Source organism: Amblyomma americanum, chromosome 1 (genome assembly GCF_052857255.1).
Source record: "Amblyomma americanum isolate KBUSLIRL-KWMA chromosome 1, ASM5285725v1, whole genome shotgun sequence".
In the NCBI taxonomy this organism is placed as follows: domain Eukaryota; kingdom Metazoa; phylum Arthropoda; class Arachnida; order Ixodida; family Ixodidae; genus Amblyomma; species Amblyomma americanum.
In genome coordinates, this window is record NC_135497.1 from 555,979,616 (window position 1) to 555,992,711 (window position 13,096).

General features: G+C 47.5%; 1 non-coding gene across 1 annotated transcript; it reads left to right on the top strand.

Moving 5' to 3' along the window:
• Positions 1-561: 561 nt before the first annotated feature.
• TRNAS-UGA (transfer RNA serine (anticodon UGA)) lies at positions 562-635 on the top strand. Its single transcript has one exon. It is a non-coding gene; the product is annotated as a tRNA-Ser (tRNA).
• The last annotated feature ends 12,461 nt before the right edge of the window (positions 636-13,096 follow it).

Sequence of the window (13,096 nt, forward strand, 5' to 3'; positions counted from 1 at the left end):
ACCGCTATGGACGAGGGTGGCGCTGGTGACCACTATCAATGTTCGCTTACTCGCAAAACATAAACACCCACGAAAGCAGCAGATTGGACAGCCGTTTCCGTAGCTCAGTTGGTAAGAGCAGCGGACGCGATATTCGGAGGTCGAGGGTTCAGATGCCACCGGCCGCATGGTCGTTTTTTCTGCTGGTTTATATGAATTTTCTTTAAACCAATTGATTGCCATTAGAAATTAAAAAATAGATAGCATTCTCATATGCACCTTCGTTTCGGTGACTGTTGCCTTCCTTAATATGCTGGTCAGACGAGTCCTTCATTTCATTTGTCTTGTCTTCTAATAGCTTAACGGGGGTCTCGGTTGTGGCAGTCTTGATGCCATAGGTCGCATAAGAGGGCTCTCGCACAGTTTCTGTCCTCGCCGTTAGATGACGTTCTACATCACACTTGCGTTATTTCAGGCCGTGCTAGGTCCACCGCCATTAACTAGGGCGGCGCTGGTCACCACTCTCAAAGTTCCCTTACACACAAAACATAAATACCCACGAAAGCTGCAGATTGGACAGCCGGCGCCGTAGCTCAGTTGGTAAGAGCACCGGACGTGATATTCGGAGGTCGTGGGTTTGGATCCCACCGGCGGCATGGTTGCTTTTTTCTGCTCGTTTATAATTTTCTTTAAACCAATTGATTGGCATTAGAAGTTTTAAAAAAATAGAAAATATTCCCCTATGCATCTTGGTTTCGGTGACTCTTGGCTTCCTTAATATGTTTGTCAAACGAGCCCCTCATTTCATTTGCCTTGTCTGCTAATAGCTTATCAGGGGTCTCGGTTCTGGCAGTCTTGATGCGATAGGTAGCATAAGAGGGCTCTCGCACAGTTTCCGCCCTCGCCGTTAGATGACGTTCTACCTCACACTTGCGGTATTATAGGACGTGCTACGTCCACCGCTATGGACGAGGGTGGCTCTGGTGAACGCTCTCAAGGTTCGCTTACACGCAAAACATAAATACCCACGAAAGCAGCAGATTGGACCGCCGTTGCCGTAGCTCAGTTGGTAAGAGCAGCGGACGCGATATTCGGAGGTCGAGGCTTCGGATCCCACCGGCGGCATGGTTGTTTTTTTCGGCTCGCTTATAATTGATTTTCTTTAAACGAACCGATTGATATTAGAAATTAAAAAAATAGAAAACTCCCCTATGCACCTTGGTTTCGGTGACTGTTGGCTTCCTTAATATGTTTGTCAAACGAGCCCCTCATTTCATTTGCCTTGTCTGCTAATAGGGTAACGTGGGTCTCGGTTCTGGCAGTCTTGATGCCATAGGCAGCATAAGAGGGCTCTCGCGCAGTTTCCGCCCTCACCTTTAGATGACGATCTACCTCACACTTGCGGTATTATAGGACGTGCTACGTCCACCGCTATGGCCGAGCGTTGCGCTGTTGATCACTCTAGAGGTTCGCTTACACGCAAAACATAAATACCCAAGAAAGAAGCAGATTAGACAGCCGTCGCCGTAGCTCAGTTGGTGAGAGCACCGGACGCGATATTCGGAGGTCGTGGGTTTGGATCCCACCGGCGGCATAGTTGCTTTTTGCTGCTGGTTTATAAGAATTTTCAATAAACCAATAAATTGGCATTAAAAATTCAAAAAAAAGAAAACATTCCCCTATGCACCTTGGTTTCGACTATTGGCTTTCTTAATATGTTTGTCAAACGAGCCCCTCATTTCATTTGCCTTGTCTGCTAATAGCTTAACGGGGGTCTCGGTTCTGGCAGCCTTGATTCTATAGGTAGTATAAGAGGACTCTCGCAGATTTTCCGCCCTCGTCGTTAGATGACGTTTTACGTCACACTTGCGCCATTACAGGACGTGCTACGTCCATCGCTATGGACGAGCGTTGCTCTGTTGAACACTCTCAAGGTTCGCTTACACGCAAAATATAAATACACACGAAAGCAGCAGATTAGACAGCCGTCGCCGTAGCACAGTTGGTAAGAGCACCGGACGCGATATTCGGAGGTCGTGGATTTGGATCCCACCGGTGGCATGGTTGCTTTTTTCTGCTCGTTTATAAATTTCTTTAAACCAATTGATTGGCATTAGAAGTTTTAAAAAAATAGAAAATATTCCCCTATGCACCTTCGTTTCGGTGACTGTTGCCTTCCTTAATATGTTTGTCAGACGAGTCCCTCATTTCATATGTCTTGCCTGCTAATAGCTTAACGGGGGTCTCGGTTCTGGCAGTCTTGATGCCATAGGTCGCATAAGAAGGCTCTCGCAGTTTCCGCCCTCGCCGTTAGATGACGTTCTACGTCACACGGTATTATAGGACGCGCTACGTCCACCGCTATGGACTTGGGTGGCGCTGGTGAACACTCTCAAGGTTACCTTACACGCAAAACATAAATACTCACGAAAGCTGCAGATTGGACAGCCGTCGCCGTATCTCAGGTGGCAAGAGCACCGGACGCGATATTCGGAGGTCGTGGGTTCGGATCTCACCGGCGGCATGGCTGTTTTCTGCTTTTTTATAAGAATTTTCTTTAAACTAATACATTGGCATTAGAAACTAAAAAAGAAAACATTCCCCTATGCACCTTGGTTTCGATGACTGTTGGCGTTCTTAATAAGTTTGTCAAACGAGCCCCTCATTTCATTTGCCTTGTCTGCTAATAGGGTAACGTGGGTGTCGTTTCTGGCAGTCTTGATGCCATAGGTAGCATAAGAGGGCTCTCGCACAATTTCCGCCCTCGCCGTTAGATAACGTTCTAAATCACACTTGCGGTATTACAGGACGTGCTACGTCCACCGCTATGGACGAGGGTGGCGCTGGTGACCACTCTCAATGTTCGCTTACTCGCAAAACATAACCACCCACGAAAGCAGCAGATTGGACAGCCGTTTCCGTAGCTCAGTTGGTAAGAGCAGCGGACGCGATATTCGGAGGTCGTGGGTTCGGATCCCAACGGCGGCATGGTTGTTTTTTCTGCTGGTTTATAAAAATTTTCTTTAAACCAAATCATTGGCATTAGAAATTAAAAAAAGAAAGCATTCCCCTATGCAGCTTGGTTTCGGTGACTGTTCGCTTCCTTAATATGTTTATCAAACGAGCCCCTCATTTCATTTGCCTTGTCTGCTAATAGCTTAACGGGGGTCTCGGTTCTGGTAGCCTTGATGCCGTAGGTAGCATAAGAGGGCTCTCGCACAGTTTCCGCTCTCGCCGTTAGATGAAGTTCCACGTCACACTTGCGGTATTACAGGACGTGCTACGTTCACCGCTATGGACGAGGGGGGCGCTGGTGAACACTCTCAAGGTTCGCTTACACGCAAAACATAAATACGCACGAAAGCAGCAGATTGGACAGCCGTTGCCGTAGCTCAGTTGGTGAGAGCACCGGACGCGATATTCAGAGGTCGTGGGTTCAGATCCCACCGGTGGCATGGTTGTTTTTCTGCTCGTTAATAAGTAATTTTCTTTAAACCATTTGATCGGCATCAGAAATTTAAAAAAATAGAAAACATTCCCCTATGCATCTTGGTTTCGGTGACTGTTGGCTTCCTTAATATGTTAGTCTAACCAGCCCCTCATTTCATTTGCCTTGTCTACTAATACGGTAACGTGGGTCTCGGTTCTGGCAGTCTTGATGCTATAGGTGGCGTAAGAGGGCTCTCGCACAGTTTCCGCCCTCGCCGTTAGATGACGTTCTACGTCACACTTGCGGTATTACAGGACGTGCTACGTCCACCGCTTCTGGGCGAGGGTGGCGCTGGTGAACACTCTCAAGGTTCGCTTACACGCAAAACTTAGATACCCACGAAAGCAGCAGATTCGACAGCCGTTACCGTAGCTCAGTTGGTAAGAGCAGCGGACGCCATATTCGGAGGTCGAGGGTTCTGATGCCACCGGCGGCATGGTCGTTTTTCTGCTGGTTTATATAAATTTTCTTTAAACCAATACATTGCATTAGAAACTAAAACAAGAAAACATTCCCCTATGCACCTTGCTTTCGATAACTGTTGGCTTTCTTAATATGTTTGTCGAACGAGCCCCTCATTTCATTTGCCTTGTCTGCTAATAGGGTAACGTGGGTCTCGGTTCTGGCAGTCTTGATGCTATAGGTAGCATAAGAGGGCTCTCGCACGGTTTCTGTCCTCGCCGTTAGATGACGTTCTACGTCACACTTGCGGTATTATAGGACGTGCTACGTCCACCGCTATGAACGAGGGTGGCGCTGGTGAACGCTCTCAAGGCTAGCTTACACGAAAAACATAAATACCCACGAAAGCAGCAGATTGGACCGCCGTTGCCGTAGCTCAGTTGGTAAGAGCAGCGGACGCGATATTCGGAGGTCGAGGCTTCGGATCCCACCGGCGGCATGGTTGTTTTTTTCTGCTCGCTTATAATTGATTTTCTTTAAACGAATCGATTGATATTAGAAATTAAAAAAATAGAAAACTCCCGTATGCACCTTGGTTTCGGTGACTGTTGGCTTCCTTAATATGTTTGTCAAACGAGCCCCTCATTTCATTTGCCATGTCTGCTAATAGGGTAACGTGGGTCTCGGTTCTGGCAGTCTTGATGCCATAGGCAGCATCAGAGGGCTCTCGCACAGTTTCCGCCCTCGCCGTTAGATGACGTTCTACCTCACACTTGCGGTATTATAGGACGTGCTACGTCCACCGCTATGGCCGAGCGTTGCGCTGTTGATCACTCTAGAGGTTCGCTTACACGCAAAACATAAATACCCAAGAAAGAAGCAGATTAGACAGCCGTCGCCGTAGCTCAGTTGGTGAGAGCACCGGACGCGATATTCGGAGGTCGTGGGTTCGGATCCCACCGGCGGCATAGTTGCTTTTTGCTGCTGGTTTATAAGAATTTTCAATAAACCAATAAATTGGCATTAGAAATTCAAAAAAAAAGAAAACATTCCCCTATGCACCTTGGTTTCGACTATTGGCTTCATTTGCCTTGTCTGCTAATAGCTTAACGGGGATCTCGGTTCTGGCAGCCTTGATTCTATAGGTAGTATAAGAGGACTCTCGCAGATTTTCCGCCCTCGTCGTTAGATGACGTTTTACGTCACACTTGCGCCATTACACTACGTGCTACGTCCACCGCTATGGACGAGCGTTGCTCTGTTGAACACTCTCAAGGTTCGCTTACACGCAAAATATAAATACACACGTAAGCAGCAGATTGGACAGCCTTCGCCGTAGCACAGTTGGTAAGAGCACCGGACGCGATATTCGGAGGTCGTGGATTTGGATCCCACCGGTGGCATGGTTGCTTTTTTCTGCTCGTTTATAATTTTCTTTAAACCAATTGATTGGCATTAGAACTTTAAAAAATAGATAACATTCTCATATGCACCTTCGTTTCGGTGACTGTTGCCGTCCTTAATATGTTTGTCAGACGAGTCCCTCATTTCATGTCTTGCCTGCTAATAGCTTAACGGGGGTCTCGGTTCTGGCAGTCTTGATGCCATAGGTAGCATAAGAGGGCTCAAGCACAGTTTCCGCCCTCGCCGTTAGATGAAGTTCCACGTCACACTTGCGGTATTACAGGACGTGCTACGTTCACCGCTATGGACGAGGGGGGCGCTGGTGAACACTCTCAAGGTTCGCTTACACACAAAACATAAATACCCACGAAAGCAGCAGATTGGACAGCCGTTGCCGTAGCTCAGTTGGTGAGAGCACCGGACGCGATATTCAGAGGTCGTGGGTTCGGATTCCACCGGTGGCATGGTTGTTTTTCTGCTCGTTAATAAGTAATTTTCTTTAAATCATTTGATCGGCATTAGAAATTTAAAAAAATAGAAAACATTCCCCTATGCATCTTGGTTTCGGTGACTGTTGGCATCCTTAATATGTTAGTCTAACCAGCCCCTCATTTCAATTGCCTTGTCTACTAATAGGGTAACGTGGGTCTCGGTTCTGGCAGTCTTGATGCTATAGGTGGCGTAAGAGGGCTCTCGCACAGTTTCCGCCCTCGCCGTTAGATGACGTTCTACGTCACACTTGCGTTATTACAGGACGTGCTACGTCCACCGCTTCTGGGCGAGGGTGGCGCTGGTGAACACTCTCAAGGTTCTCTTACACGCAAAACTTAGATACCCACGAAAGCAGCAGATTCGACAGCCGTTACCGTAGCTCAGTTGGTAAGAGCAGCGGACGCCATATTCGGAGGTCGAGGGTTCGGATGCCACCGGCGGCATGGTCGTTTTTCTGCTGGTGTATATGAATTTTCTTTAAACCAATACATTCGCATTAGAAACTAAAAAAAGAAAACATTGCCCTATGCACCTTGGTTTCGATAACTGTTGGCTTTCTTAATATGTTTGTCGAACGAGCCCCTCATTTCAATTCCCTTGTCTGCTAATAGCTTAACGGGGGTCTCATTTCTGGCATTCTTGATGCTATAGGTAGTATAATAGGGCTCTCGCAGTTTCCGCCCTCGCCGTTAGACGACGTTCTACGTCACACTTGCGGTATTACAGGACGTGCTACGTCCACCGCTATGGACGAGGGGGGCGCTGGTGAACACTCTCAAGGTTCGCTTACACGCAAAACATAAATACCCACGAAAGCAGCAGATTGGACAGCCGTTGCCGTAGCTCAGTTGGTGAGAGCACCGGACGCGATATTCAGAGGTCGTGGGTTCGGATCCCACCGGCGGCATGGTTGCTTTTTTCTGCTCGTTTATAATTTTCTTTAAACCAATTGATTGGCATTAGAAGTTTTAAAAAAATAGAAAATATTCCCCTATGCATCTTGGTTTCGGAGACTCTTGGCTCCTTAATATGTTTGTCAAACGAGCCCCTCATTTCATTTGCCTTGTCTGCTAATAGCTTAACGCGGGTCTCATTTCTGGCATTCTTGATGCTATAGGTAGTATAAGAGGGCTCTCGCAGTTTCCGCCCTCTCCGTTAGACGACGTTCTACGTCACACTTGCGGTATTACAGGACGTGCTACGTCCACCGCTATGGACGAGGGTGGCGCTGGTGAACATTCTCAAGGTTCGCTTACACGCAAAACATAAATACACACGAAAGCAGCAGATTGGACAGCCGTCGCCGTAGCTCAGTTGGTAAGAGCACCGGACGTGATTTTCGGAGGTCGCGGGTATAGATCCCACCGGCGGCACGGTTGCTTTTTTCTGCTCGTTTATAATTTTCTTTAAACCAATTGATTGGCATTAGAAGTTTTAAAAAAATAGAAAATATTCACCTATGCATCTTGGGTTCGGTGACTCTTGGCTTCCTTAATATGTTTGTCAAACGAGCCCCTCATTTCATTTGCCTTGTCTGCTAATAGCTTATCAGGGGTCTCGGTTCTGGCAGTCTTGATGCCATAGGTAGCATAAGAGGGCTCTCGCACAGTTTCCGCCCTCGCCGTTAGATGATGTTCTACGTCACACTTGCTGCACTACAGGACGTGCTACGTCCACCGCTATGGACGAGCGTTGCGCTGTTGAACACCCTAGAGGTTAGCTTACACGCAAAACATAAATACCCACGAAAGCCGCATATTAGACAGCCGTCGCCGTAGCTCAGTTGGTGAGAGCACCGGACGCGATATTCGGAGGTCGTGAGTTTGGTTCCCACAGGCGGCATGGTTGTTTTTCTGCTCGTTTATAAGTAATTTTCTTTAAACCAATTGATTGGCATTAGAAATTTAAAAAAAAATAGAAAACATTCCCCTATGCATCTTGGTTTCGGTGACTGTTGGCTTCCTTAATATGTTTGTCAAACCAGCCCCTCATTTCAATTCCCTTGTCTGCTAATAGCTTAACGGGGGTCTCATTTCTGGCATTCTTGATGCTATAGGTAGTATAAGAGGGCTCTCGCAGTTTCCGCCCTCGCCGTTAGACGACGTTCTAAGTCACACTTGCGGTATTACAAGACGTGCTACGTCCACCGCTATGGACGAGGGTGGCGCTGGTGAACATTCTCAAGGTTCGCTTGCACGCAAAACATAAATACACACGAAAGCAGCAGATTGGACAGCCGTCGCCGTAGCTCAGTTGGTAAGAGCACCGGACGTGATTTTCGGAGGTCGCGGGTATAGATCCCACCGGCGGCATGGTTGCTTTTTTCTGCTCGTTTATAATTTTCTTTAAATCAATTGATTGGCATTAGAAGTTTTAAAAAAATAGAAAATATTCACCTATGCATCTTGGGTTCGGTGACTCTTGGCTTCCTTAATATGTTTGTCAAACGAGCCCCTCATTTCATTTGCCTTGTCTGCTAATAGCTTATCAGGGGTCTCGGTTCTGGCAGTCTTGATGCCATAGGTAGCATAAGAGGGCTCTCGCACAGTTTCCGCCCTCGCCGTTAGATGATGTTCTACGTCACACTTGCTGCACTACAGGACGTGCTACGTCCACCGCTATGGACGAGCGTTGCGCTGGTGAACACTCTAGAGGTTAGCTTACACGCAAAACATAAATACCCACGAAAGCAGCAGATTGGACAGCCGTCGCCGTGTCTCAGGTGGCAAGAGCACCGGACGCGATATTCGGAGGTCGTGGGTTCCGATCTCAGCGGCGGCATGGCTGTTTTTTCTGCTGGTTTATAAGAATTTTCTTTAAACTAATTCATCGGCATTAGAAATTTAAAGAAATAGAAAACTGCCCTATGCATCTTGGTTTAGGTGACTGTTGGCTTCCTTAATATGTTAGTCAAACGAGCCCCGCATTTCATTTGCCTTGTCTGCTAATAGGTTAACATGGGTCTCGGTTCTGGCAGTCTTGATGCTATAGGTAGGATAAGAGGGCTCTCGCACAGTTTCCGCACTCGCCGTTAGATGAAGTTCCACGTCACACTTGCGGTATTACAAGACGTGCAACGTCCACCGCTATGGACAAGGGTGGCGCTGTTGAACACTCTAGAGGTCAGCTTACACGCAAAACATAAATAGCCACGAAAGCAGCAGATTAGTCAGCCGTCGCCGTAGCTCAGTTGGTGAGAGCACCGGACGCGATATTTGGAGGTCATGGGTTTGGATCCCACCGGCGGCATGGTTGCTTTTTTCTGCTCGTTTATAAGTAATTTCCTTTAAACCAACTGATTGGCATTACAAATTTAAAAAAAAATAGAAAACATTCCCCTATGCATCTTGGTTTCGGTGACTGTTGGCTTCCTTAATATGTATGTCAAACGAGCCCCTCATTTCATTTGCCTTGTCTGCTAATAGCTTAGCGGGGGTCTCGGTTCTGGCAGTCTTGATGCCATAGGTAGCATAAGAGGGCTCTCGCACAATTTCCGCCCTCGCCTTTAGATGACGTTCTACGTCACACTTGCGGTATTACAGGACGTGCTACGTCGACCGCTATGGACGAGGGTGGCGCTGGTGAACACTCTCAAGGTTCGCTTACACGCAAAACTTAGATACCCACGAAAGCAGCAGATTCGACAGCCGTTACCGTAGCTCAGTTGGTAAGAGCAGCCCACGCCATATTCGGAGGTCGAGGGTTCGGATGCCACCGGCGGCAAGTCGTTTTTCTGCTGGTTTATATGAATTTTCTTTAAACCAATACATTGGCATTAGAAACTAAAAAAAGAAAACATTCCCCTATGCACCTTGGTTTCGATGACTGTTGGCTTTCTTAATATGTTTGTCGAACGAGCCCCTCATTTCATTTCCCTTGTCTGCTAATAGGGTAACGTGGGTCACGGTTCAGGCAGTCTTGATGCTATAGGCAGCATAAGAGGGCTCTCGCACAGTTTCCGCCCTCGCCGTTAGAGAAGGTTCTAAATCACACTTGCGATATTACAGGACGTGCTACGTCCACCGCTATGGACGAGGGTGGCGCTGGTGAACACTCTCAAGGTTCGCTTACACGCAAAACATAAATACCCACGAAAGCAGCAGATTCGACAGACATTACCGTAGCTCAGTTGGTAAGAGCAGCGGACGCGATATTCGGAGGTCGAGGGTTCAGATGCCACCGGCCGCATGGTCGTTTTTTATGCTGGTTTATATGAATTTTCTTTAAACCAATTTTTTGCCATTAGAAAAAAAAAATAGATAGCATTCTCATATGCGCCTTCGTTTCGGTGACTGTTGCCTTCCTTAATATGCTGGTCAGAAGAGTCCTTCATTTCATTTGTCTTGTCTGCTAATAGCTTAACGGGGGTCTCGGTTATGGCAGTCTTGATGCCATAGGTCGCATAAGAGGGCTCTCGCTCAGTTTCTGTCCTCGCCGTTAGATGACGTTCTACGTCACATTTGCGTTATTTCAGGGCGTGCTAGGTCCTCCGCTATTAACTAGGGTGGCGCTGGTCACCACTCTCAAAGTTCCCTTGCACACAAAACATAAATACCCTCGAAAGCTGCAGATTGGACAGCCGTCGCCGTAGCTCAGTTATTAAGAGCACTGGACGTGATATTCGGAGGTCGTGGGTTCGGATCTCACCGGCGGCATGGTAGTTTTTTCTGCTGGTTTATAAGAATTGTCCATAAACCAATAGATTGGCATTAGAAACTTAAAAAAAGAAAACATTCCCCTATGCACCCTGGTTGCGATGACTGTTGGCTTCCTTAATATGTTTATCAAACGAGCCCCTCATTTCATTTGCCTTGTCTGCTAATAGCTTAACGGGGGTCTTTGTTCTGGCAGCCTTGATGCCATAGGTAGCATAAGAGGGCTGTCGCACTGTTTCCGCCCTCGCCGTTAGATGACGTTTTACGTCACACTTGCTGCACTACAGGACCTGCTGCGTCCACCGCTATGGACGAGCGTTGCGCTGTTGAACACTCTAGAGGTTAGCTTACACGCAAAACATAAATACCCACGAAAGCCGCATATTAGACAGCCGTCGCCATAGCTCAGTTGGTGAGAGCACCGGACGCGATATTCGGAGGTCGTGAGTTTGGTTCCCACAGGCGGCATGGTTGTTTTTCTGCTCGTTTATAAGTAATTTTCTTTAAACCAATTGATTGGCATTAGAAATTTAAAAAAGAATAGAAAACATTCCCCTATGCATCTTGGTTTCGGTGACTGTTGGCTTCCCTAATATCTTTGTCGAACGAGCCCCTCATTTCATTTGCCTTGTCTGCTAATAGCTTATCAGGGGTCTCGGTTCTGGCAGTCTTGATGCCATAGGTAGCATAAGAGGGCTCTCGCACAGTTTCCGCCCTCGCCGTTAGATGACGTTCCACCTCACACTTGCGGTATTATAGGACGTGCTACGTCCACCGCTATGGACGAGGGTGGCGCTGGTGAACGCTCTCAAGGTTCGCTTACACGCAAAACATAAATACCCGCGAAAACAGCAGATTGGACAGCTGTCGCCGTAGCTCAGTTGGTAAGGGCACCGGAAACGACATTCGGAGGTCGTGGGCTCGGATCCCACCGGCGGCATGGTTGTTTTTCTGCTCGTTTATAAGTAATTTTCTTTAAACTAATTCATCGGCATTAGAAATTTAAAGAAATAGAGAACTGCCCTATGCATCTTGGTTTAAGTGACTGTTGGCTTCCTTAATATGTTAGTCAAACGAGCCCCGCATTTCATTTGCCTTGTCTGCTAATAGGTTAACATGGGTCTCGGTTCTGGCAGTCTTGATGCTATAGGTAGGATAAGAGGGCTCTCGCACAGTTTCCGCTCTCGCCGTTAGATGAAGTTCCACGTCACACTTGCGGTATTACAGGACGTGCAACGTCCACCGCTATGGACAAGGGTGGCGCTGGTGAACACTCTCAAGGTTACCTTACACGCAAAACATAAATACCCACGAAACCTGTAGATTGGACAGCCGTCGCCGTATCTCAGGTGGCAAGAGCACCGGACGCGATATTCGGAGGTCGTGGGTTCCGATCTCAGCGGCGGCATGGCTGTTTTTTCTGCTGGTTTATAAGAATTTTCTTTAAACCAATACATTGGCATTAGAAACTAAAAAAGAAAACATTCCCCTATGCACCTTAGTTTCGATGACTGTTGGCGTTCTTAATATGTTTGTCAAAGGAGCCCCTCATTTCATTTGCCTTGTCTGCTAATAGGGTAACGTGGGTTTCGTTTCTGGCAGTCTTGATGCCATAGGTAGCATAAGAGGGCTCTCGCACAGTTTCCGCCCTCGCCGTTGGATGACGTTTTACGTCACACTTGCTGCACTACAGGACGTGCTACGTCCACCGCTATGGACGAGCGTTGCGCTGTTGAACACTCTAGAGGTCAGCTTACACGCAAAACGTAAATAGCCACGAAAGCAGCAGATTAGACAGCCGTCGCCGTAGCTCAGTTGGTGAGAGCACCGGACGCGATATTTGGAGGTCATGGGTTTGGATCCCACCGGTGGCATGGTTGCTTTTTTCTGCTCGTTTATAAGTAATTTCCTTTAAACCAACTGATTGGCATTAGAAATTTAAAAAAAAATAGAAAACATTCCCCTATGCATCTTGGTTTCGGTGACTGTTGGCTTCCTTAATATGTATTTCAAACGAGCCCCTCATTTCATTTGCCTTGTCTGCTAATAGCTTAGCGGGGGTCTCGGTTCTGGCAGTCTTGATGCCATAGGTAGCATAAGAGGGCTCTCGCACAATTTCCGCCCTCGCCGTTAGATGATGTTCTACGTCACACTTGCGGTATTACAGGACGTGCTACGTCTACTGCTAAGGACGAGGGTGGCGCTGGTGAACACTCTCATGGTTCGCTTACACGCAAAACATAAGCACCCACGAAAGCAGCAGATTGGACAGCCGTTTCCGTAGCTCAGTTGGTAAGAGCAGCGGACGCGATATTCGGAGCTCGTAGGTTCGGATCCAAACCGGCGGCATGGTTGTTTTTTCTGCTGGCTGATAAGTAATTTTCTTTGAACCAATTGACCGGCATTAGAAATTTAAAAAAATAGAAAAGATTCCCCTATGCATCTTGCTTTCGGTGACAGTTGGCTTCCTTAATATGTTAGTCAAACGAGCCCCTCATTTCATTTGCCTTGTCTGCTAATAGCGTAACGTGGGTCTCGGTTCTGGCAGTCTTGATGCTATAGGTAACATAAGAGGGCTCTCCCACAGTTTCCGCCCTCGCCGTTAGATGATGTTCTACGTCACACTTGCGGTATTACAGGACGTGCTACGTCCACTGCTATGGACTAGGGTGGC